Genomic DNA, 22509 nt, shown 5'->3' with positions numbered 1-22509 from the left:
AGCTGATATGAGGCACAAGAGGTAGAACTTACCTACAGGTGCTTGCTGAGAAAGACAGATAAAGCATATCATGTCTTCTTAGTATTAACTACACACCTGGTTATGATAGTAGTTATTAAAATACAATTCCATGGGACACCTGAGTGTCTCAGTTGGTTGAAGTGTCCAACTTTGGCTCAGGTCATGATCTCACGGTTCGTGGGTTCAAGTCCCACATCAGGCTCAGTGCTGACAGCTCAGAGCCTGGAGCCTGCTTCAAATTCTGTGTCTACCTCTCTCTATGCCCTGTCTCCACTTGTACTCTTTTTCCCTTTCTCAAAAATAAATAAACATTAAAAAAATTTTAATGCAATTCTGCATGGGGATTTGTTTTCTTATCCAGAATGCTTTAGTGGGAGTAGTCATGCAACTGCTGGTTTGTACTTATTGATTTGAAATATCAGTCAAACTAAATATTTAGGAATCATATTCTGTCACTAACATTTAAAGAAATTAAAATGATTATTAAATATCCTTACTAAATCATGTAATTATGAAATTACATTTTGAAGAAGATGAAATCCTAATAAATAAGAATAAAAGTATTTTATCACTTTGACTATCATAACAGATAATAAAAATTATTTGTTGGTTAGCACAAACTATTTCTGATTTGTTGCAATTTGGCGTGTGATTTAGGCTTATCATGGCACTATTGGGAAATAAACAAAATTACTACAATTCATATTTTTTGATTGTCCTTTTTATCTATGTATGATTATATTGATTCCAGCCAAGCCATTTACATGATTCTGAATTCTGAATTCAGAGTCTTTTGTCTAAAAACTGTACTTACATGTCCCTCCTTTTGATTTTCACAAAGGATGTTTCAACCTTATGTTAGTTCTTAATTTGTAATACATGCATTTTTTTCTGAAAAATGTTTTGAGACATTTTTGTGTCTTGTGAAATTAAGGAAATAATTCTCCACTAGAGGATATTGGCTGATGCAGGAAAAAATAACATGGTAAAATAGCAGCTCACAGGAAGGTTTTCAAAATGTATATCTTTATTGGTTCAGTGTGAATTTGTTTGAATCACAAAATCAAACTCTCTGGAACTAGTGTTAAGATGCTAAAGAGCACACAAAAGGAACAGAAATATGCTAAGGCCTTAAGGAAAATTTCAGAAACAAAGGATAACAACTTCTAAGGACCCCAAAGAATCAAAAGTTGTACTTTCCTGAAGTGTGTCACTAACATGCCTTGAATTAAATATTTGAAAAACCATAGGTTTAAAAATGAAGTTAAAATTCCCACAGCTATTATTCGTATAAAAGATCATTTTCTACTCCTCTCCTCCTGACCCCTATTCCACAGTCGGGGGCTGACCTTCACCATTTATTAACACAGGAAGAGAAATCAGACATCACTCCAGAGGCTGCCCTGACCAGGGCAGGGAAGTTTTTCTGGGAACCACACAGCATTTATAAGTCTCTTGATAACTGAACCTACAGTGTCTAGGTTTCTTCTTTCACCTCCTGTTTTTCTAGGCACTGCCGGCCAATGCAAACACAGGGGCTCTTCCCCTAGTTTCAATGCAACCAGCAATGTGGCTGCTACAGTCAAGAGCGATTGAGAGATAATGGTTGGTGTTGATTCACTTAAAGTCTGATGATCAAGCCCCGGTTTGTGACAGGGTGTAGGGGGCTAGATGTGTCTTCTGTGCCCAGAACAATATGGTTTTGTGCTCTGAGATGCTGCATGGTAACTGTAATGAACATTTATGTGTATGTGCCTGGATGTTTTCCAATATCCTGAGAGACTTCTGAAAACACAGACACACTCACTCACTCACTCACTCACTCATTCACTCACTCACTCACACACACATTTAGCAGCAAGGCCAGAAGACCAAGTGAGTTGTAGGAAAGCTTAGTTTAATCTTCAAACTAGAGAGATGGCATCACTATCAATAAAAATAAAATTCTTTGGAGCCAGACTGCCTGAAACATCATCTAGGCCAGAGGTTTTCATCATGGAGATAATCAGGAAAAAAATCTCTTATTCTGTCTGCTTAGCCCCAGGTGTCAATGGGGACAGTGATGTTGAACACCCTCACCTGCCACCACACATACACACCCACATAACTCCTGCGCGCGCGCACACACACACACACACACACACACACACACACATACACGCATATATTTCTACACCCCTTAACCCCTTCTGTGTTGAGGTCAGTAGTTCTACATTTTTCTTCCTTCTGCTCTTTCCTCAGACCAGAGAGTGAAGATTTGAGCCCATGTACACAGAAACACATAGGCAATCTCCTAAATATTCGTTTGGCTAACAGTCCAACAAATTCCAGTACTCTAAGGATTAACTAGTCACTTTATTTCTTTTGGAAGGCTCTGCTATAACTGAAGCCCGACATTTTGTTTATCTTCCAGTGTTTATCTTCCAAGGAACATACTCAGATGCACTCATCATGACAAAGTACCTGCAGTGGAGATGCATTTTTAAATTGTGAAACTTGAAGACTTTTTTTGGAGGAGCAGGGGTTATTATTTAATTTTTAATTTTTTTAAATTCTTCGTAGGAATGGACAAAATATAAGATTCTTAGGGATTTTAAGCAACTTTAGGCAGTGTTTCTAGCCCCTCTGTAGTATAAAGTTAAGCAGATTTACCTGTACGTTAAATGGATATTTGAAACCTATAAATATAAACAAATCTCATTTAATTGTTCTGACCTGCTTACTCTGCAACAACACTTTTTGAAGAACTGCTAACAAACAGTAAAAGAAAGATTTGCATTTCAGAGCCCTTTTTTCCCCTAGTGTGGGTTCTCATGAATAATGCAAAGATACAGCGGCAGGAAGCCAAACCGAGAATAAAGAAAAGCAAAGATGGAGATAACAAATGGCTCTACAAACTATATCATTAATCCTTGAATGACTGAGAATTGATTATTAGTGAGCTCATTTTTTGCTTGTTTCAGTTATTGACTAGAGAAGGGTGGCTTTACAGAGTATCATAAAGTATAATTGAACAGAGGCTCTTTCAAAATGCTCAAGTCCTTATTTTTTCCCTTAATGAATGTCAACCCTGGAGTTAAACTAATATATTATCATTGAGAAAAGAAATTAAGATTTTAGTTCCTTCTCTAAATACATTTTCTTGAAAGTAAATTGGAAGTAAGGAAACTTGGGAACTGTATTGCTTGTCTCAATGGCTAGATTTTTGGCATTTATATGTAAACAAATAACTCTAATATGATGTAAGTGCTGTATTCAAAATATGTGCTATGGGAGAACAGACCATAAATTATATCAGTAGCAATTAAGATATGTATTCTTAGCTTTTTGGGGGCCCACATTGTTTTAATGTTGAATTAATTAATATTCAACATTCAACAAATATTTATTGAGCATGTATTATATGCCAGATGTTTACATTTTAACAATGCTAATTATCTCAATTTAAAACAAAGACTATTAAATAAATGGAGATTTATGGAGATGAGTAAAGATTTGCCTTGGGGGGAACATGAGAGGGAAGAAGAATTCAGAGACCTGGCTAAGACCAGAGGTGTGTTGCTAAATGTTTAACAATGGGCTCTCCAGGTTAAAAGGAGGAGGAGGAGGAGGAGGAGGAGGAGAACAAGAACAAGAATAAGAACACGAACAAAAACAAGAAGTAGTAAAGGAGGTCCAGTTTGTAGTGTTACTAATTAATATGATATACATACGACTGCCATGTTTGATTTCAAGCTACATTCTGACATCATTGAATGCGGAGTTGGGAAGAGATGCATACGATCCATTCTCCTGATTCATTTTGAACCCAGTGTAGCCATAATTTAGTACCCACCAGACGATGGCTTCCCAGGGTCATTCTGAGAACCTATTTATGATTATAAAACGAGCAGAACTGGGGTAGAATAGCTTTGCAGAATGACTCAAAAATGCACATGGATATATTAACCTATGCTCCTATTGTCTTTATCTCTTTTGATTTTAGAGTGTCTACTCTCATATGTTGTCTCTCTTTAACCCTCTGCTACACTGAGCACCTAATTTATGCTATTACAAAGAGAAAAACAACTTCTACTATGGAAAGCTGGCAATAACTTTGAGCTACTTCAGCAACATCATTTACCATTTTGTCACATAGTGTTAAAAAGTTGAGTTGAGGGGTGCCAGGTGGCTCAATCAGTTGAGTGTTTGACTCCAGTTCAGGTCATGATCTCACAGTTCATGAATTCGAGCCCCACGTAGCACTCTGTGCTGACAATTTGGAGCCTGGATGGTGTTTTGGATTTTGTGTCCCCCTCTCTCTCTGCCCTTCTCCTGCTCATGCTCTGTCTCTGTCAAAAATAAATAAACAATAAAAAATTGGTAAATATTTCTACATCATCAAAGATTGAAATTAATAAAATTAGTAAACATTTCTACTTCTTCAAGGAAATTTTTTAATGAAACTTGCAGTTTTTCATTGAGACTATGCTGAGATGAAAAATTCAGTGACTCTAAGCCTTCACTGACATTACCCACTGTCAATGCAAATGTCAAAACAATTTAAAGGGCAAATAAATAATACCTTAGTGTTATTATTAACATAATTTTTAACAATGCAGGCCCCATGAAAGGATCTCTGGGTGCCCTAGGGGTCCAAGGACAACACTTTGAGAACTGCCCTGCTAGTCTAAAGTCGCAAATGTCTCTTGGTTTTGGTTATTGCGATAGGCTCCCCACATCCATTCTGGCTACTTTGTAATCCATTCACCCAAAATAAGGCAATTCTAATCATGTCACTCCCTCCTCATAAAACCCTTTTATGACTTCCCATTACTCTTATGATGAAATTAAAGCCCTTATCACGGCTGACAAAGCCCTCTATGATTTGGTCCTTGCCTACTTCTACAGCTTCGTCCCTCTCTGTTTTCTTCAACCTATTTTCAACAGCCACACTAGCTCCTTTCAGTTCCTCAAACACAGTAGATTCATCCTTGGCCCCCAGAGCCTTTGCACATGCTCTTCTTTGTGCTTGCAATGCTTTCTCTATCCTCCATTTACCTGATTACCTTGACCCATCCTGCAGATATCCACTTAAATCTTCCTTGAAGATGCTTTTCCTGCCTGTCTCCCAATAGATTAGATCTTCCTGTTGTAAGTTCTCACACTCTTGTAATTATATAATTAGTGCTGTGCTTATTTTTGAGATCTGCCTCCTCCATGAGACTGTTACTGTTCTCATGGAAGAGACTGTGTCTGTCACACTTCCCACTGTATCCCTAATACTCAGCGAAAGGGTTTTGAATGCTGTCCGATTTTAATGAAGGGTAATCACTTAGCATAAAAAAATTAAAAATTGGATGGTTATCTACATGTAAATATCAGTCTATCTGCTCTATGACCATGTTCAACACTGACTGTACAGGCCTCAATTCAAGGAGCAGGAAAGTATCTTAATCTAGCAAAGTACCTTATAAAACTTTTATTACTAAAGAAAAAGCCAACTGGAGGTGAAGAGATCTCTTATTTCCTACAGGAATCAAATTGGAGCCAGACCAGTATGGCTGTACTCAAAACTGAAACTCAACTCCGATAATGAAGATTTTGTTACAGAGATAAATTTTCCACATCTGAATTCCTCTTTCCTTTAATTTGATGTCTCTCCAAGGAAGTTCCTAAATCCTTCATATAAATATACTTTAGACAATTAGCAGTCATTTTATTATCTCATCCATTCCTCCATTGCAGTAAAAATATTGAATATGTACTAGCTCTGAGTCAAGTCTGTAACTTCTTGACTTTCTGGAAAACGTATTATTCCCCCAAGTTTAACACCGCAGTAAATCTTACCTCTAGAAAATACTGTGGTTCTCCTCTTAGTAAAGAAAAATGTGTTAGAAATTAAGTAACTCCAGGAGGCTCAAAGCTCTTTAGAATATGTCCAGGATGACATATGCATGTCTTATGTCAAGTGGACAACCAGCAGGGGACTACACACAGTAGCCTAAGAAGGTACCATTAGATGTTACAATTTTTAATATTTTCTTCTCAGTTCAAAAAAAGCCACCGAAATGATTTGACTTCCTGAAATACTCCTATATTCTCTGCTAATTTTACTCAAGATGAAATTGATGTATTTTACATAAATTGATGACCTTCTATGAACAATTCATAGTAAGTCATAAAACTCAGGATTGCTTGGTGATAAAATAAATTTTGGTTAAACAGCTAAATATTTTATTTATAATGCCTCAACTACATTTGGAATCATGTGAGACATTGTTTCCTTTTCTATTTCCTGCAGTATTCCTCCCAAAGCTAGAGTTTGTTTTAAAAAGACAAAGATTAAACACTGCAGTGAATTATTTCTCCATTTATGTGCAAACACCTTTTTCTTTTTGCTTGTCTTTGTGAATTTTTGAAATCTAATATTTATTACATTGTGTTTAAAAAAGAGACAGGTTAACATGAAGTTTGAAAAAGAAAAGATGGTAACTGTAACAGATCTAATTACAATGACCTACCGTAATTGGGTCAGCAAGAGGCTAGGGATGAATGTATTTGTAATGGAAATAAGAACTTTTCTGGAACATTTTCTTCTTTTTCTTCTTCTTTTTTTTTTTTGATGTCCATTTATTTATTTTAAGAGAGAGAGGGAGAGTGAGCATGAGCAGGGGAAGGGCAGACAGAGAGAATGAGAGAGAGAATCCTAAGCAGGCTCTGTGATGTCAGCACGAGCTCAGTAGGGCTCAATCCCACCTGATCATGACCTGAGCCAAAATCAAGAGTTGGACAATTAACAGACTGAGCCACCCAGGCACCCCTAGGAACTTTTTTCTTTTTTTGCAACATTTAAGTAGCTGATATTGTGCCATTGCCTTGGAACCCACTTGATTTTTTTTTTTCCTTTGGTTAGGTCTGAGAAAGAAATCCCAGATGGAAAAGTTGAAAAGTTCAAAGTAGGAGATTAGTATCTAGAGAAGCCCTAGTGGTTGTTTGGAAACCTAGACATCAAAAGCCTACTGAAGGGGGCTGATTGCTGAAAGGAAGGAAGCACTGGAAATCCCAACTTTGTAAGTATGGAAGCATCAGAGAAAAATTCTACTCTCTGCAGCAGTTTGGATGACATTGTTATTGAATGGCTTGGAATTTACCTATATCCTTTTAGATTAGCTGTTTCTAATTTCTTTTATTTTAAATTTGTACTACTTGATTTTAGGCTAATCATTCAACTGATGAGTCACATGGTACTCTATAGTTCTATTATATCTTATTCAAGGACATTTTTACTCACCAAAAGTTATGACTAAATGACTCATCTGTGGTGTGTTTTGGACAACCTTCTTGATCTCATAAAAGCTGATTGTGCAGTTTGTGCAATATCCTGCCTCTTGCTTTTTGCTTTCCTACTTGCTTCCTTTAGGCATGCCTTTCCCATGTCGAGTACCTTCTCCAGGGCTTGAGCAAGAGGAAGGTAGGACTCCAAACTTAGGTCAGTCATGTTATTAGAGGTGTGCTTGGAGAAGGGTGTGGAAAATAAGAAATTGCCAGCAAAAGTGACATTTGTAAATTATCTATGAATATAACTGATTCGTTAAAAAATTGTCACTTTCTTTAGAACAACACTGTCTGTTAGAATGTCTTGTGATGATTGAAATGTTCTGGACCTGTGCTGTTCAATGCAGTTGCCAATAGTGCAAATGAGTAACTGAATTTTTAATTGTATTTCAATTGTAGTCATTTTAAATTTAAATGGACACATGTAGTCAATAGCTATTGTAATGGTCAATGCAGCTCTTGCATATGTCTTTCTAGTTATCTAGGTTGAGCGCTTCAATATCGTTTCAAAACTCCAAAACTACTAATTGATAAACCATGATTAGTTGACTTGGATCAAACTAGTCTATCACTGACTTCTTGAACTATGAAGAAATGGCTGATAAACAGATTAAAAATGTAAAAATATTGATAGACCAAAAGTAGCATAGGAGCAAAAACTTATTACAGGAACTAATTCAGAGCCATTAAAACTATTTATAAATTAATACAGATAGTGAATTTGGTGGATGATGAATCACTTTTATTATTCATTGATGTGAAGTAGGTCTAAATGGACCCTTTTACTTGGAAACACTCTGGAGATGGTTAATTCTATGTGTCAGTATTTGGGGGTTTGTTTATTTGTTTTATGCGTCAACTGGACTGGACTAAGGGATACCCACATGGCTGGTAGAACTGTTTCTGGGTGAGTCCCTCAGGGTGTTTCTGAAAAAGGTTACCATTTGAATTAGATTAAGTAAAGTGATCTGCCCTCACCAATGCAGGTAGACATTTTCCAATCAGTAGAGGGCCTGAATGGAACAAAAAGATGAAGGACAGGCAAATTCTCACTCTATTTTTAAGCTGAGATATCCATCTTCTCCTGCCCTCAGATATCAGAGCTCCTGGTTTTTGGACCTTGCAACTTTGGAACTTACACCATCAGCTCCTCTCCTTCTCAAGCCTTCAGACCCGAACTGAATTATACCACCAGATTTCCTGCCTCTTCAAGTTGCAGACTGCAGATCATGGGACTTCTTGGCCTCTATAAACATGTGAATCAATTCCTATAATAAGTCTTCTCTTATATATATATATATTTATAATATATATAATNATGTGTGTGGGTATATATGTGTGTGTGTGTGTGTGTGTGTGTGTGTATATATATATATCCTATTGGTTTTGTTTTTCTGGAAAAACCTGCCTAATATAATGCTATAATATTTATATATTTAAGCACTTATTCAAACTGTATGCCAGACACTGGGCTAATGCTAGAGTTTTGTTTTGTTTTTAACTTGATCTGAAGAAGCCCATTTTTGCCCTGAAGGTGAAATGTGTATCTTCCACTCAGTAGAATTTAATATTAATATAAACATTAATATATTTGCCACCTTAAAGATATGCAAGGACATTAAACAATTTAACATTCCCAAAATCTTACTTTTATTTTTAAAGATGTCACTAGCAGTTTATTTAATGCATTTCATACTTTTCACATAAATAATACTGAACTTTCCTTAGATCAGCACAAATAATGATGTTTTTAATATTGTATTTAATTGTACTTCATAGAGATTATTATTTATATGTTTCTTTAGTATAGTGTATCAGCATATGATATAGTATATGTATGTGTTTTATATTAATATTTAACGTTTTTGCTACATTTTAGGTAATAATAAGTTAAAAACTTTCCCAGTATTTAAACTATGACTTAGTTTGGTGTATAGATGATAGCACTAATGTATTAATATATGTATAAATAATAATTAATAGTATATTTCCAATAATAAGTACTGTAAGTTTAACTATACTTACATAACCATAAGCATATGCACTAATATAAAGATAAGTACTAATAGTTTCTTTTTTAAATTTCTTGCATTAGGTATTATTTTAATGCCTGATATGTAATATCATTAATAAAAATGATGAACTGATTTGCACATAATGAAAGGGACTTGATATGTTAGCCTTTCCAAGAATATTGATCATGGGCTATGGAGCCAAGCTGCATAGACTGTTCAATTCCCAGCTCTCCATACACTAGAAATAACTTTGAGTAAGTCATTAAACTCATCTGTGCTTCAATTTCCTCACTGGGAAAGTAGAAAATAATATTTGTCTCTTCATAGGGTCATTGTGAGAGTTACATAAATAGATTCAAGAAAATTACTTTCTGTAGTTTCTGACACATAGTAAGTGCTCAATAAAATATTATTATTATTATCATCATTATCATAATCATCAGGAATATTGCAAGGTAAACTAAATATATTTAGGATCTTCTGTCATCTACTTAAAGGAGATATTTGAGTGAGGAACTTGCCAATGTTCACCTATTATTATAGTATCCATGTTCACAGAAAACTAAATCAGAGTTTACATACTGAAGATGTTTACTCCAGGTATCTAAATTTGTAGATCAAACCTTCAAATATCTTTATTTCCTTAAAGAATGTTAATTTGTCTTTTTCCTCCCAGTATAAGATTAGAAAATCCATACCTTTTTGTAATTTGTGTACTTTGTATTGAAGAATATATTTTGGACATAGAGTTATTGCAAAAGATGTTCTTCATGTTGAAAACAAATTTATTTTTCTTTGAAGGACATGTGTACTGAATTTAAAAATATGGCTTTTACTCCCTATGCCTATAAATCCTAAGAATGGATACATTAAAAATGGAAAAAACTTCTAAGAAAACATTTCTGTCATGAATACTGCCCTAGAAAAGATGTAATATTTGTGAAAGGCTCTGATCCAAAAGTATGATCAGAAATTTTCAAGTAGAGCATTGAATTAAATCTCTAAATGCCACCATGCACTAAGTAAACAGATTTAGCTGGCAGTGCAAATCAAATTGGGAAAACTGAATATCTCAATAATGTTGCCAATTTCTCATGCCTCAAAGATTTACATCTTTGAATTTATGCTGAAGTTAGTAGTATAGTATATGAAATATTCCATGAGTTTCTTTTAAGGCTTACCTTCAAAGATATGCACCTGTAATTTCACTCACCCAGTTGATTCCTCAACTGTTTGCTTTTAGGAGATTTGAAGGGAATAACTGGCTTCAAACTGGAGAGCTAAATAGGAAAATGTGGGCAGTAAGCAAGTGTGCTTTGGAACCCCAATTTCTCTCTTTGTATTATCTTTGAGACCATCAGCTACTATAATAAGTTTACAGATGTATGATAGCTCACATACAATAGACATTTATTTCCTACTCATGTTAAGTTCAAAATGAGAGTTCTTTTTTGACAGATGGTCTCTTTTGAGCAGAAATTCAGAGACCCAGGCTCCTTCTAGTTTTGGCTCCATTGCTTTCAACATGTTTCCAATATGGCCATGAAGGTCTACAACAAATGAAAAGGGGAAGGAATAAATAGCTTGAGGAAAGGTTTCCGGGGCCAGGCCTGGGAAAGAGACATACACCACTTCCACTCATATTCTACCGGCTGGATCTCAGTCATGTGGAAAGGAAGCTGGGAAATATAGCCCAAGATATGCCAGGAATGACAAGCAACAGTGCCACACTCTTCTTGATAATCTACAGCCTGCAGGCTGTATAGTTTCCTCTCCTCAGTCACTAGTACTTTCACGTTGTCTCCATCACCTCTTCAATTGCTGGAGGAAAGTTGTCTCAATTTTTTAAAAAAAAATTTAAATGTTTTACTTATTTCTGAGAGAGAGAGAGAGAGAGAGCGTGAGCAAGGGAGGGTCACAGAGAGAGGGAAATACAGAATCTAAAGCAGGCTCCAGGCTCTGAGCTGGCTGTCAGCACAGAGCCCGACATCGGGCTCGAACCCACAAACCATGAGAGCACAACCTGAGCCAAAGTCCGATGCTTAACCTTCTGAGCCACCCACGCACCCCAGTTGTCTCATTAATTAATTCACAGTTATATGTCAGCCCCGGGTGTGCATTTTAAAAGCAGAAGCCTGGAGAATGATTATTCACTCTGTAGAAGACAAATGGAGGAGTTTTGTTGTTTTTTTGTTTTGTTTTGTTTTGTTGTTTCTTGTTTTGTGGGTGGTTTGGTAAAACAGGATCAAAAATTAAGCAAGAGCTTCTTAGTCCACAGATAAGACAAATTCTTAAAAGGAGTCCATTTTCTGGGAAATGGAGGGGGGAGACAAATTGAAGAATAGATGTTATAAATAGCATCTATTCAATTCTGGATTTTTTCCCTCCTCTCTTTAGTTATTCACAATGTAAACTAGTGGCAGGTTGGTGTCTCTACTGGTATTAGGTAAAAGATGTGTGTGTCTTTATTCCTATACTGAGTTAGCATGCATAAAAGATCTAATAGAAATCGCAGATGCAACATGTTCCAAAACTGAAATGTTGACTTTCCTCCACAAACTTGTTCCACCCACATCCTTTCCCTTCTCTGCTAATGTAACTCTATCCTAACACTTGCACAGAACTAAAACTTTAGAGTCATTTTAGACTTTTCTTCTTCTCTCACACCTCTTATTCAAGCTCCCAGGAAGTACTGTTGACTCTATATTCAAAATGCTCAGAATATGAACACTTTTCCTCATCTTCACTGCTCAATATTCAAGCCTCCATCCTCTGTTACCTAGACTAGGGGAAAAGACCCCTATTTGGGGTGCCTGGGTAGCTCAGTCAGTTAAGGATCTGACTTGATTTCACCTCAGGTCATAATCTCACAATTTGTGGGTTCAAGCCGTGCACTGAGCTCTGCACTGATAGCATGGAGCCTGCCTGGGACTCTCTCTCTCCCTCTCTGTCTGTGCCCCTCCTCCACTTGCACGCTCTCTCTGTCTCTGTCTCTCTCTCTCAAAATAAATAAATAAACTTAAGGAAAAAAAAGAAAAAGAGCCTAACTAATTTCCCTGCTTCTGCTTTTACCTGCCACCACCACCACAGTCACCTCCATACCTCTCTACTCATACACACACAGAATCTGCTCTCAACCCATGGGCTTGGGGGAAGGGGCACAGGTACGATGCTATTGCAGTAATCCAGATTAGAGATAATAAATACTGCTGCTACTCTCTCTTTCACTCAGTCTGCTTCAGCCATATGACATCATTGCTGGTTTTGAACAAGCTAGATACTCTCTTACATTTCTCTTCTAAACAAGACTTATCCCGAGCATCCTCTTAAATATTCCAATGCGTTACCTATCCTCCCACCCAGAATTTCCAAGTCTTCTTAAACCAATTTCCCTTTTTCTTTTTTTTTAAATTGACGCATAATGAACATATAACATTATATCAGTCTCAGGTGTACAATGTAATGATTTGATATTTGCATATATTGTGATATGAAATAAAATATATAAATATAAATACTATAATAAAATATAAAAATTATGGGGTGCCTGGGTGGCTCAGTTGGTTGAGAGTCCATGGTTGTGAGATCAGGCCTGTGTCAAACTCTGCACTGAGCATGGAGCTTACTTAAAATTCTCTCTCCCTTTCCCTCTCCCCTACCCTGCTTGTACATGTGGATTTTCTTTCTCTCTCTCTCTCTTTCAAAACACACACACACACACACACACACACACACACACACACACACAAAGGGGGTGCCTGGGTGGCTCAGTTGGTGAAGCATCCAACTCTTGATTTCAGCTAAGGTCATGATCCCAGAGTCTTGGGATGGAGCCCTGTGGGATCTGCACTGACCATGGAGCTTACTTAAGATTCTCTCTCTCTCTCTCTCTCTCTCTCTCTCTCTCTCGCTTTCCCCCTCTCCCCTGCTCACTCTCTGTCTAAAATAAAATTTAAAAAATTTAAATCTATTTTCTTCACAACTGACAAATATGCAATATAGTATTAATTCTAGTCACCATGATGTGTGTTACATCCCCATGACTTATTTATATGACTTGGTAATTTTTGTCTTTGACAACCACCTTCCTCCATTTCACCCACCACTCACCCCTTCCCTGCCTCTGCAACCACAAATCTGACTCATTTTTGTTTTAAAGATTTCGCATACAAGTGAGATCATATGGTATTTGTCTATGAGTTAATTCACTCTGCAAAATGCTTTCAAGTCCCATCCATTTTGTTGCAAAGGGTGAGATTTCATTTTTTACACCTAAACAATATTCCACTGTATTTACATACTCCATTTTTAAAATTTATCTATTTATGAACACTTAAATTTTTCCCATGTCTTGGCTATTAAATATTCTGCAATGAACATGCTGGTCCATACATCTTTTCAAATTAGTGTTTCCATTTTCTTGAGATAAATACTCAGAAATGGAATTGCTGGATCCCATGGAAATCTATTTTTAAGTTTTTGAGAAAATTCCATACTGTTTTCCATAGTGACTACTAATTTACATTCCCACTAACAGTGCACAAGGGTTCTCTTTTCTCCACATGCTCACCAGTATTTGTTATTTCTTGACTTTTTGATAGTAAGCATTCTAACAGTTATGAAGTAATATCTCATTGTGATTTTAGTTTGCATTTCCATGATGATTAGTGATGTCGAGCATCTTTTCATGTACCTGTTGGTCACCTATATGTCTACTTTGGGAAAATGTCTATTCAAATGCTCTGCCCATTTTTCAATTGGATTGTTTTTGTTTTGCTATTGAGCTGTGGAGGGCTTTTAAAAATATTTTTAACATGTTAACACCTTATCAGATATATGACTTGCAAATATTTTCTCCCACTCAGTACATTGCCTTTTCATTTTGTTGATGGTTTCCTTTGCTGTGTAGAAGGTTTCATAGTGATGTAATCCTGCTTGTTTATTTCTGCTTTTGTTTCCTTTGCTCTTGGTGTCAAGTTGAAGAAATCAGTGCTAATAATGTCAAAAAGCTTACCTGTTTTTTCTTTTTATGTAATATTTAATGTTTTCTAACATATTTTATAAATTGCATTTTTTTCTATTCATTGTTTGCCTCTCTTCCAGAATGTAAGCTCTACAAAAACAAAGATTTCTCCTGTCATGTTTTCCCATGCTGTCTTTCCAGTGCCTAGAAGAATATCTGGCACATAATAGATACTCTATAAATATTCACTGTACATTGATTGAATTTTTCTAGATAGTAGCATATAATTTAAAATTGGTGATCCTGTAAGTTTTAAGCTTTTCTTGGTCACTATTACGTGATAGAGAAGTTTAATTAAAATTCTTAGGAAAAACATTTCTTACAGTATATTTGATGGAGAATTAATCTCACAAAATATTCTTGCAGATAAGTCTATAAATATGGCATACCATGCCTACTTCTTAGAGATTTGCAAAGTGTGTTAGTATATTATAGTCTCTGAGATAGTTTGCTGTACAAAAACCTTTTTGATTCTAATCCAGCATTTCCTAAATTTATTTAATGTACCTCTTTTTTGCATAGAGCACCTATTAGCACCCTCTGGGGTTTTTGTTCTGATGCTTACACTGGGGAAACATTGTTCAAGATCAGAGATTTAAAAATAATAATATCCAAATGTGTTTTAACCCAGAAATACAGTTTGTCTCAACATATGAAAATCAATCATTGTAATATAGTATATTAAGTAGATAAAAGATAAAAACCACATGATCATCTCAAAAAATTTTCATAATAAAAGCATTTAACCAATGAGGAGTAGAAGGGAATTTCCTCAACCTAATAAAGGATGTCTACAAAAAGAAAGAAAAGGAAAAAAAAAACAGCTTACATCATCAATGGTGAAAAACTGAAAGTTTTCCCTGCTATGGTCAGAAACAGAAAATACTGTTCATTCTCACTATTTTTACAGAACATTAAACTGGAGATACTAGCCCTGGCAGTTAGACAAGAAAAAAGAAATAGAAGTATCTAGATTGGAAAGGAAGAAGTGAAACCATTTCTATTTATAGGCTACATGATTTTTATGTTAAATACACCTAAACTATTAGAGCTAATAAAATGAATTCAGCACTGCGGGATATAAGACCAATGTGCAAAAATCAATCATCTTACTATACTCTAAAAATGAGCAAACCAGAAAACAATTTCATTGATAATAGCAACAAAAAAGAAGAAAATACTAAGGAATAAATCTAACAAGAGAAGTGCAATGTAAGTATACTGAAAACTACAAAACATCATTAAAATAAATCAATGAAGGTTTACATTAGTGGAAAGATATATTTGTGGATGGAAAGCATCAATGTTTTATGGTGGCATTACTCCCCAGATTGATCTACAGACTTAACACAATCCCTATCAAAAATCTGTTGACATTTTTTTTCCAGAAACTAACAAGCTGATCCTAAAATCTTATGGAGATTCAAGGCGCCCCCAAATAGAAAAGCAATCTTGAAAAAGAACAAAGCTAGAAAACATACTTCCCTATTTCAATAGTACAAGGCTATAATCAAGGTGGTATGGAAATAGCCTAAGAATAGACACATAGATAAAGGAAACTGAGAATTTTCACAACAAATTAATGATAGAGCTAGGATTCAAACCCAAATCAGATGTGAAAATCTGTTTTTATTACTACCACATAAGTTTTTTGGTTGTTGCTGTTCTCTATATTCTCCACAATCCAAAGTCCAGGACTATGTACCTAATAAACACTCAATAGTAACCAGTGAGTAAATAAATATGCTTCTGATGATAATAGCCATCCTTCATCCTATGAAGAAATGAGTGGCATATAAAGAAGGATAATTATATTTTTAAGTACAACCCACCAGTAATTTTGCAGCTACAGAAAGAAATTAACAGCTGTAATTGTGTATGTTCTGAGTAAAAAGCACAGATGGAGTGTCTACATTCTAATATTTTTCACCTTTCAGAATGGATTGGTTAAGAATATGAGTTAAGGGGCACCTGTGTGGCTAAGTCAGTTAAGAGTCCGACTTCAGTTCAGGTCATGATCTCATAGTTTGTGAGTTGAAGCCCCACATTGGACTCTGTTCTGACAGCTCAGAGCCTGAAGCCTGCTTCGGATGCTGTGTCTCCCTCTCTCTCTACTCCTTCCCTACTCACGCTCTGTCTCTCTCTCTCTCTCTCTGTCTCTCAAAAATAAATAAACATTTTAAAAAAGAATATGAGTTAAATATAAGTAAAATGAGAATATGAGTAAAAATGATCAGTCTGAAATATGAGACACTACCAAACTTAAGACCAAAACTAAAATTAGAGTAATTAGGACACATTCACCTCAGAGTTCCACTTTTCCTGCCAACTTATCATTTTCAGTGAGATTAAGATAAGTCTCTATGGGATGGAAACTTTTACATAGATGCTAATACACATGACTTTTCCTGGGAAAAGTCCCTGTAACTTTTAAGATCCTTGGAGATTTTTAGTCTTGGAATAGGTTCACAAAACAAATCAATCCTAAAGAATATAATATCATCAGTGACTAATGGGCACCATCTCAAACCTGCCCCCTCCAACATAGAGAATATAGTGCTGCCACAGTCAAGGTCAGAGGCAATAGTGTTGGAGCACTACGTGTCTTTCTAACAAATTTAGACTTGACAGTTATTTTGTCTTTCTCCTGTCCTGGTGGATCAGTTCACAGGAAAGTGGCACATTTTCTGGAAGCTGAGGGAATACATGCCAACCTATCTGCCTGCATTCTGGGATGGACACCCTACACATCAGGTCATACGGTACACTTGTGACAGCTGTTTGATAACACAGGGGAAGGATGTCCAGAGGAGATTGTGGGTGAATGCTAGGCCACACAACTCAACCTTCTATTAACTCTCCTTTTATGGATTGAGAGCTAACCACAAGCAGTTGCATGCTTTGATAAAAGTGGATTATAGAAATGGAAATAAATGCCATATCTGGCACATATTGTAGACTCATTTCTTTGAACAGTTGAATGTAAACAGTTGTCTTTTATGGGGAAGTAATGTCTAGCAGGTATTTTTAAAGGATTTATATTTTATCTTATAATATTATATAAATTAAGCCATCTTAGGTAAAGCAAGTAACATCTGAATATTGGTATTTCAATGTCACTAACCCATAAAATCATCTAGAATAACTTACTTCATTTTTAGAACTAAAATTTTCCTCCCTGTGAAAACAACAACAATAAAAGTCATCCTTCTATTCCTGTGTTAACAGGAAAGCTATTGCACAGATAATGTAAAATATACTTTGTTATGAAGTTAGCCCTGCATGAGTGATGTGGGCCTGGGCTGGAGGAGTACAGGACCTTATAGGGTGCCTTCTTGAGAGCTAAAATTAAAAGGCTAATTTATCTTCCTACCTTTGTTTATCTTTTGCTCTGATTTTAGTATTTAGCTCTCTTAACTTGCTATATATATAATAATTATATACTTTTAAATATTATATATGTAATAATTTTGTAAGATATCTGCCCATAACCCTTTTGGAGAAAAGTGAGGGTATAAATAATCCAATTTTACTGAAATTGTATAATCAGTTGGATTTTCTTGAGCACACACTGGGTAGTCATGGGGATGATGAAACAAAGGAACAGTACGAAATCCTAATGCATTGCTTAGGAACACCAACTTGTTACCTACTTAAAATACATAAATCATATACAGATAAACAAGCCTCACCTTAATGTTTGGGAGAAATTTTGAAATAAAAAAGTGCTGGAAGTAAAATTAAATACTTATTAATACACTTTTATTCTACATTTGAGGTGCCAGACACTAGTCTGATTGTTTCACATGTATGATGTGTGTTCTATCATAACCACAATCCTCATTTGAAAAACTGAGGATCCAAGTAGCTAAGTGCCTTGCCTAAATTCACACTGGTAAAAAGTGGCAGGCAGGATTTGGAAGCCAGGCAATCTGGCCATAGGGTCTATTGTACCATTATGTGGCATTAGTTCTCCAGACAGCAGAAGACAACTGTGAGTAGCTCTGTGATTACTAACCCTGGAGACTCAGTAGCATTGTCTTGGGAAGGGAATATGGGAGATTAAAAACATATTCTGATGTCTGGAACCCGCTTGAACATCATCATGTACATTTTCTAAAAGACCCATAGGTGATTCTCTTCTTGTACTCCAGGTTAAAGAACTACTGAAATAGATGAAACATCAACTTCACTTTATAAACTAAAGAGCAACAACGATTTTTTATATAATGTATTTAGTTTTGATAGAGAAAACGAGCTGAAGAAGGGCAGAGATAGAGAGATAGAGAATCCCAAGCAGGCTCCATGCTGTTAGCACAGAGCCCAATGCAGGACTCAATTCCACAAACCCTGAGATCACGACCTCAGCCAAAATCAGAAGTTGGATGCTTAACTGACTGAGCCACCCAAGTGTCTTACAGTGAAGATTTTGAAGAGATTCTGAGCAGTCTCTTCAAAAACTTTGGAATAAATGAACGATTAAAATGAGCACAGTGTCATAGTGATAAAACAGTCATGGGAATAATCATGACCCAAAGAAACCAAGTCATATACAAACCCTAAGCTTGTTACTCTTCTTTCAACAAAAGGCAACATTTGCAGCTGTGGGAAGTTATCTACATTCAAGAGAATACAGAAATATAAGTCCAGAGTGAATGACAGAGCAATACCTTTTACACTTTCCATTAACAGAGATGGGAAGAAGTACCATGGTAAAAATGCCATCCACTCAGTTAAAAGTATAGCCGCAGCATACTCCATTTTCACTGCATAAAAAAGAATGTCCTTTGTAACCTACGCTTTATGGTCAAAACAATGCAAAATACCTTTAACAACTTTAATTTGTGATAGAAGATCACAGACATTGAAAGTTAATTTACTGTGTACTCAAAAACAAGACTTTATTTAGAGAAGAGATAACAAGAGAAAAGGAGCAAGAAAAAGATTAAATGAAAGAAGCTTAATTAAGCATTACCAAATAATGAATTAAAACTAACATGTATTTTTCTTGAGAGCCATTGATTTCACATGGAATCACATGATGCAGTGCTTTTGAATGTCAACCCTCCCAACCTTTTCAATTCTTTTAGTTCCTGGAGTTTCCCAGATGGACAAAGGAATTAGCAAATTATAAAAACCACATATGTGAATTGCTCACTGGTCACCTCATTGTGCATTTCAATCACTGCAACACTGCTAGGTACGGTTGTGTTAGGTGCCAAGTTCCTGAGAGAAAGGTTGTCCTTTTCACAATAATGGCTCAGATGCCTCAGATCCTCTGTGGCATGATGTGGATCTAATGAAATAAATTACCATTACACATCCTCAAAGCCTGCTCATGCTTATTCTTGTACTAACATCAAACTGATATGCTAATGGAGTGACTTCATAAAGTAGTAGTTATAGTTCCTACTTATATTTCACTACCAGGTTCTTAACTTCAGGAAATAAACTGCTGCTTGTCCAGAAATTCACTCTTTCACCTAATTTTTATCTTGACTGCCATATGGTAAATAGCGCTTAGCCCCTACGTGGCTTATTTGTTTTCTATCTCTTTGGGCTTTGTAATTTTATGGAGCCTTTTTTACAATTTGAAACTATAAAATAGCTCCTCAAGAATTTGGACAACTAACTCCACATAAATTTGAATAAGCAAAAGGGACATCATTCTGTATAATCTTCTAAAGACATTCATTTGTGAGATGTTACACTAAGTTGCTTGATGTTAAGGAAAAATCTACCAAACATTATGGGAAGTGATAACAAAAAAAGGAGTGATAATAATCTGGAATTACAATAATTTGGACAGGTTATAGGTTGACATCTTCCCCAATATGACACAAGTATTTCAGAAAAGCAGGCTAAACAAATTAATACTCTGCATAAAATTACAGAGCAAGTTTCTTTAAAATAAATATTTTCTGGCATTTTAAAAGCAGCTGCTGATCTATACGGTATGCTGCTTTGAGAGAGCTGAAAGGCGTGTCTGAGAAAAGGCATGCATGGAAGTCACCAGGGCTCAACTTTCTCCCTTAAACTATACTCTGTAGCATCTGAGTTTGCCAGGCAGACCTGAGGGTGTCCATGGGGCTGGCAGGTATACATGGGATCAGCTTTGCAAAAGGCTCTAAAGTCTCGGTTTTGAGGCACAGTTACAGAACACGGCCATTTTCACCTCATTTCCAGTTGGGTTTTCTTTCTTTTTTTTTTTTTTAAGATTTTTTAAAAATGCTTATTTATTTTTGAGAGAGAGAGAGTTAGCACACAGGCGAGGGAGAGGCAGAGAGAGAGGGAGACACAGAATCCAAAGCAGGCTCCCTGCCCGGAGCTGACAGCAGAGAGCCCAATGCAGGACTGGAATTCACAAACCAAGAGATCATGACCTGAGCCCAAGTCGGATGCTTAACCAACTGAGCCACCCAGGTGCCCCTCCCAGTTGGGTTTTCTTATCCAGCTTTACCAGCTATTAATACACTGACTCTGATCTTTTCTTTCTTTTTTTCCAGTACTCATGTCCACTTTCTACCACTTGGAACTCAGAGAAGATTCACTGACTCCTGATTTTCAATGGTCACCTTAGGCAAACTTTTTGCCTCCTTACATTTTCAGATGTAAAATGAGGAGATTGCTTAATACTAGAGTCCCTTCCAGCTACTGGATTTACAACTTTCCTAGGTAACACATTTTTTAAAAGCCAGATTCAACCAGTTATAACCGAAAGTGGCCAAATGTGCATTGCTTTAAAAACAAACACTAAAATTATATCCAGGTCTTCTACAGAAGTTGTCCAAATTTGTGAGAATTTAAAATAGAAATTAAAAATACAAAATAAACTTCTTGTTTATACTATTTCTCTCTTCTCTTTTAAGATAGATAGTAGATGGGGGTTCCTGGGTAGCTCAACTGGTTAAGCATCGCTTAAGTGTCTGACTCTTGATTTCAGCTCAGGTCATGATCTCACAGTCATGAGATTGAGCCCCACATAAGGCTCTACACTGACAAGCACAGAGCCCGCTTGGGATTCTCTCTCTCTCTCCTTCTCTCTGTGCCCCTCCCCCACTCATGCTCACATGTGTTCTCTCTCTCAAAATAAATCAATAAACTTAAAAAGAAAAAAATTACTTAAAAAAGATAGACCAAATATTTTCTTTTCCACTAAAGGAATTTTATTAACATCAGTATTATTTTATTATCCCATTTAGGTACAGATTCATCTGGAAAACTCAAAAGGGAAAAAAAGGGCTATATGAAAAAAATATGTGGATCCAGTATGTATTCATGAAATAAAAATCCACAGCCTATCATGTCCAAAGCTGGATTGCTGTGAATCAAAAACTCAAATATAATCGCACACACACCCCCAAATAACCTAGTTAATAATGGGCAGAATACAAGAACACAAACTTCTCCAAAGAAGATTTCTGGATGGCCAACAGACACGTAAAAGATGCTCAATATTACTCATTATCAGGGAAATGAAATGTAAACCAAAACCACAATGCAATATCACCTCACACCTGTCAGAATGGCTAAAATCAACAACATAAGAAGTAACAAGAGTCAGTAAGGATATAGAAAAAAAGGAGCCCTCATGCACTGTCGAGGAGAATGAAAACTGGTGCAACCATGCTGCAAAACAGTGTGGAGGTTCCTCAAAAAGTTAAAAATAGAACTTCCCTATGTTACAGTAATTTTACTCCTGGGATACAAAAATACTAATTCAAAGGGATACATGCAACTCCTGTTTATAGCAGCATTATCAATAATAGCTAAATTATGGGAGCAGCCCAAGTATCTATCAACTAAAGAATGGATAAAAAAGATGTGGCATATATATATATATATATATACACACATAGCGAAATATTACTCAGCCATAAAAAAGAATGAAATCTTACATTTGCAACCACATGGAGCTAGATAGTATTATGCTAAAAGAAATAAGTCAGAGAAAGACAAGTACCATATGACTTCACCCACGTGTGAAATTTAAGAAACAAAATGAACAAAAGAAAAAAAGAGAGGAAAACAAACCAAGAAATAGACTCTTAACTATAGAGAACAGATACCTGAGGAATGGGTGAAATGGATGGTAAGGATTAAATGCTACACTAACTTATCATGATGAGCACT

The 22509-nt window shown here is 36.0% G+C and overlaps 1 long non-coding RNA gene across 1 annotated transcript; it reads left to right on the top strand.

The window, feature by feature from the left end:
* The first annotated feature begins 6804 nt into the window (after positions 1-6804).
* Positions 6805-21637, top strand: LOC144222290 (uncharacterized). The gene is made up of 4 exons (XR_013332366.1): positions 6805-7073; positions 8433-8594; positions 20883-21051; positions 21579-21637. It is a non-coding gene; the product is annotated as an uncharacterized LOC144222290 (long non-coding RNA).
* The last annotated feature ends 872 nt before the right edge of the window (positions 21638-22509 follow it).

This window comes from Crocuta crocuta, unplaced genomic scaffold, assembly GCF_008692635.1.
Source record: "Crocuta crocuta isolate KB4526 unplaced genomic scaffold, BGI_CrCroc_1.0 scaffold451, whole genome shotgun sequence".
In the NCBI taxonomy this organism is placed as follows: Eukaryota; Metazoa; Chordata; class Mammalia; order Carnivora; family Hyaenidae; genus Crocuta; species Crocuta crocuta.
The sequence above is the reverse complement of the archived record's forward strand: the minus strand, read 5'-3'. Positions and strand labels throughout refer to the sequence as shown.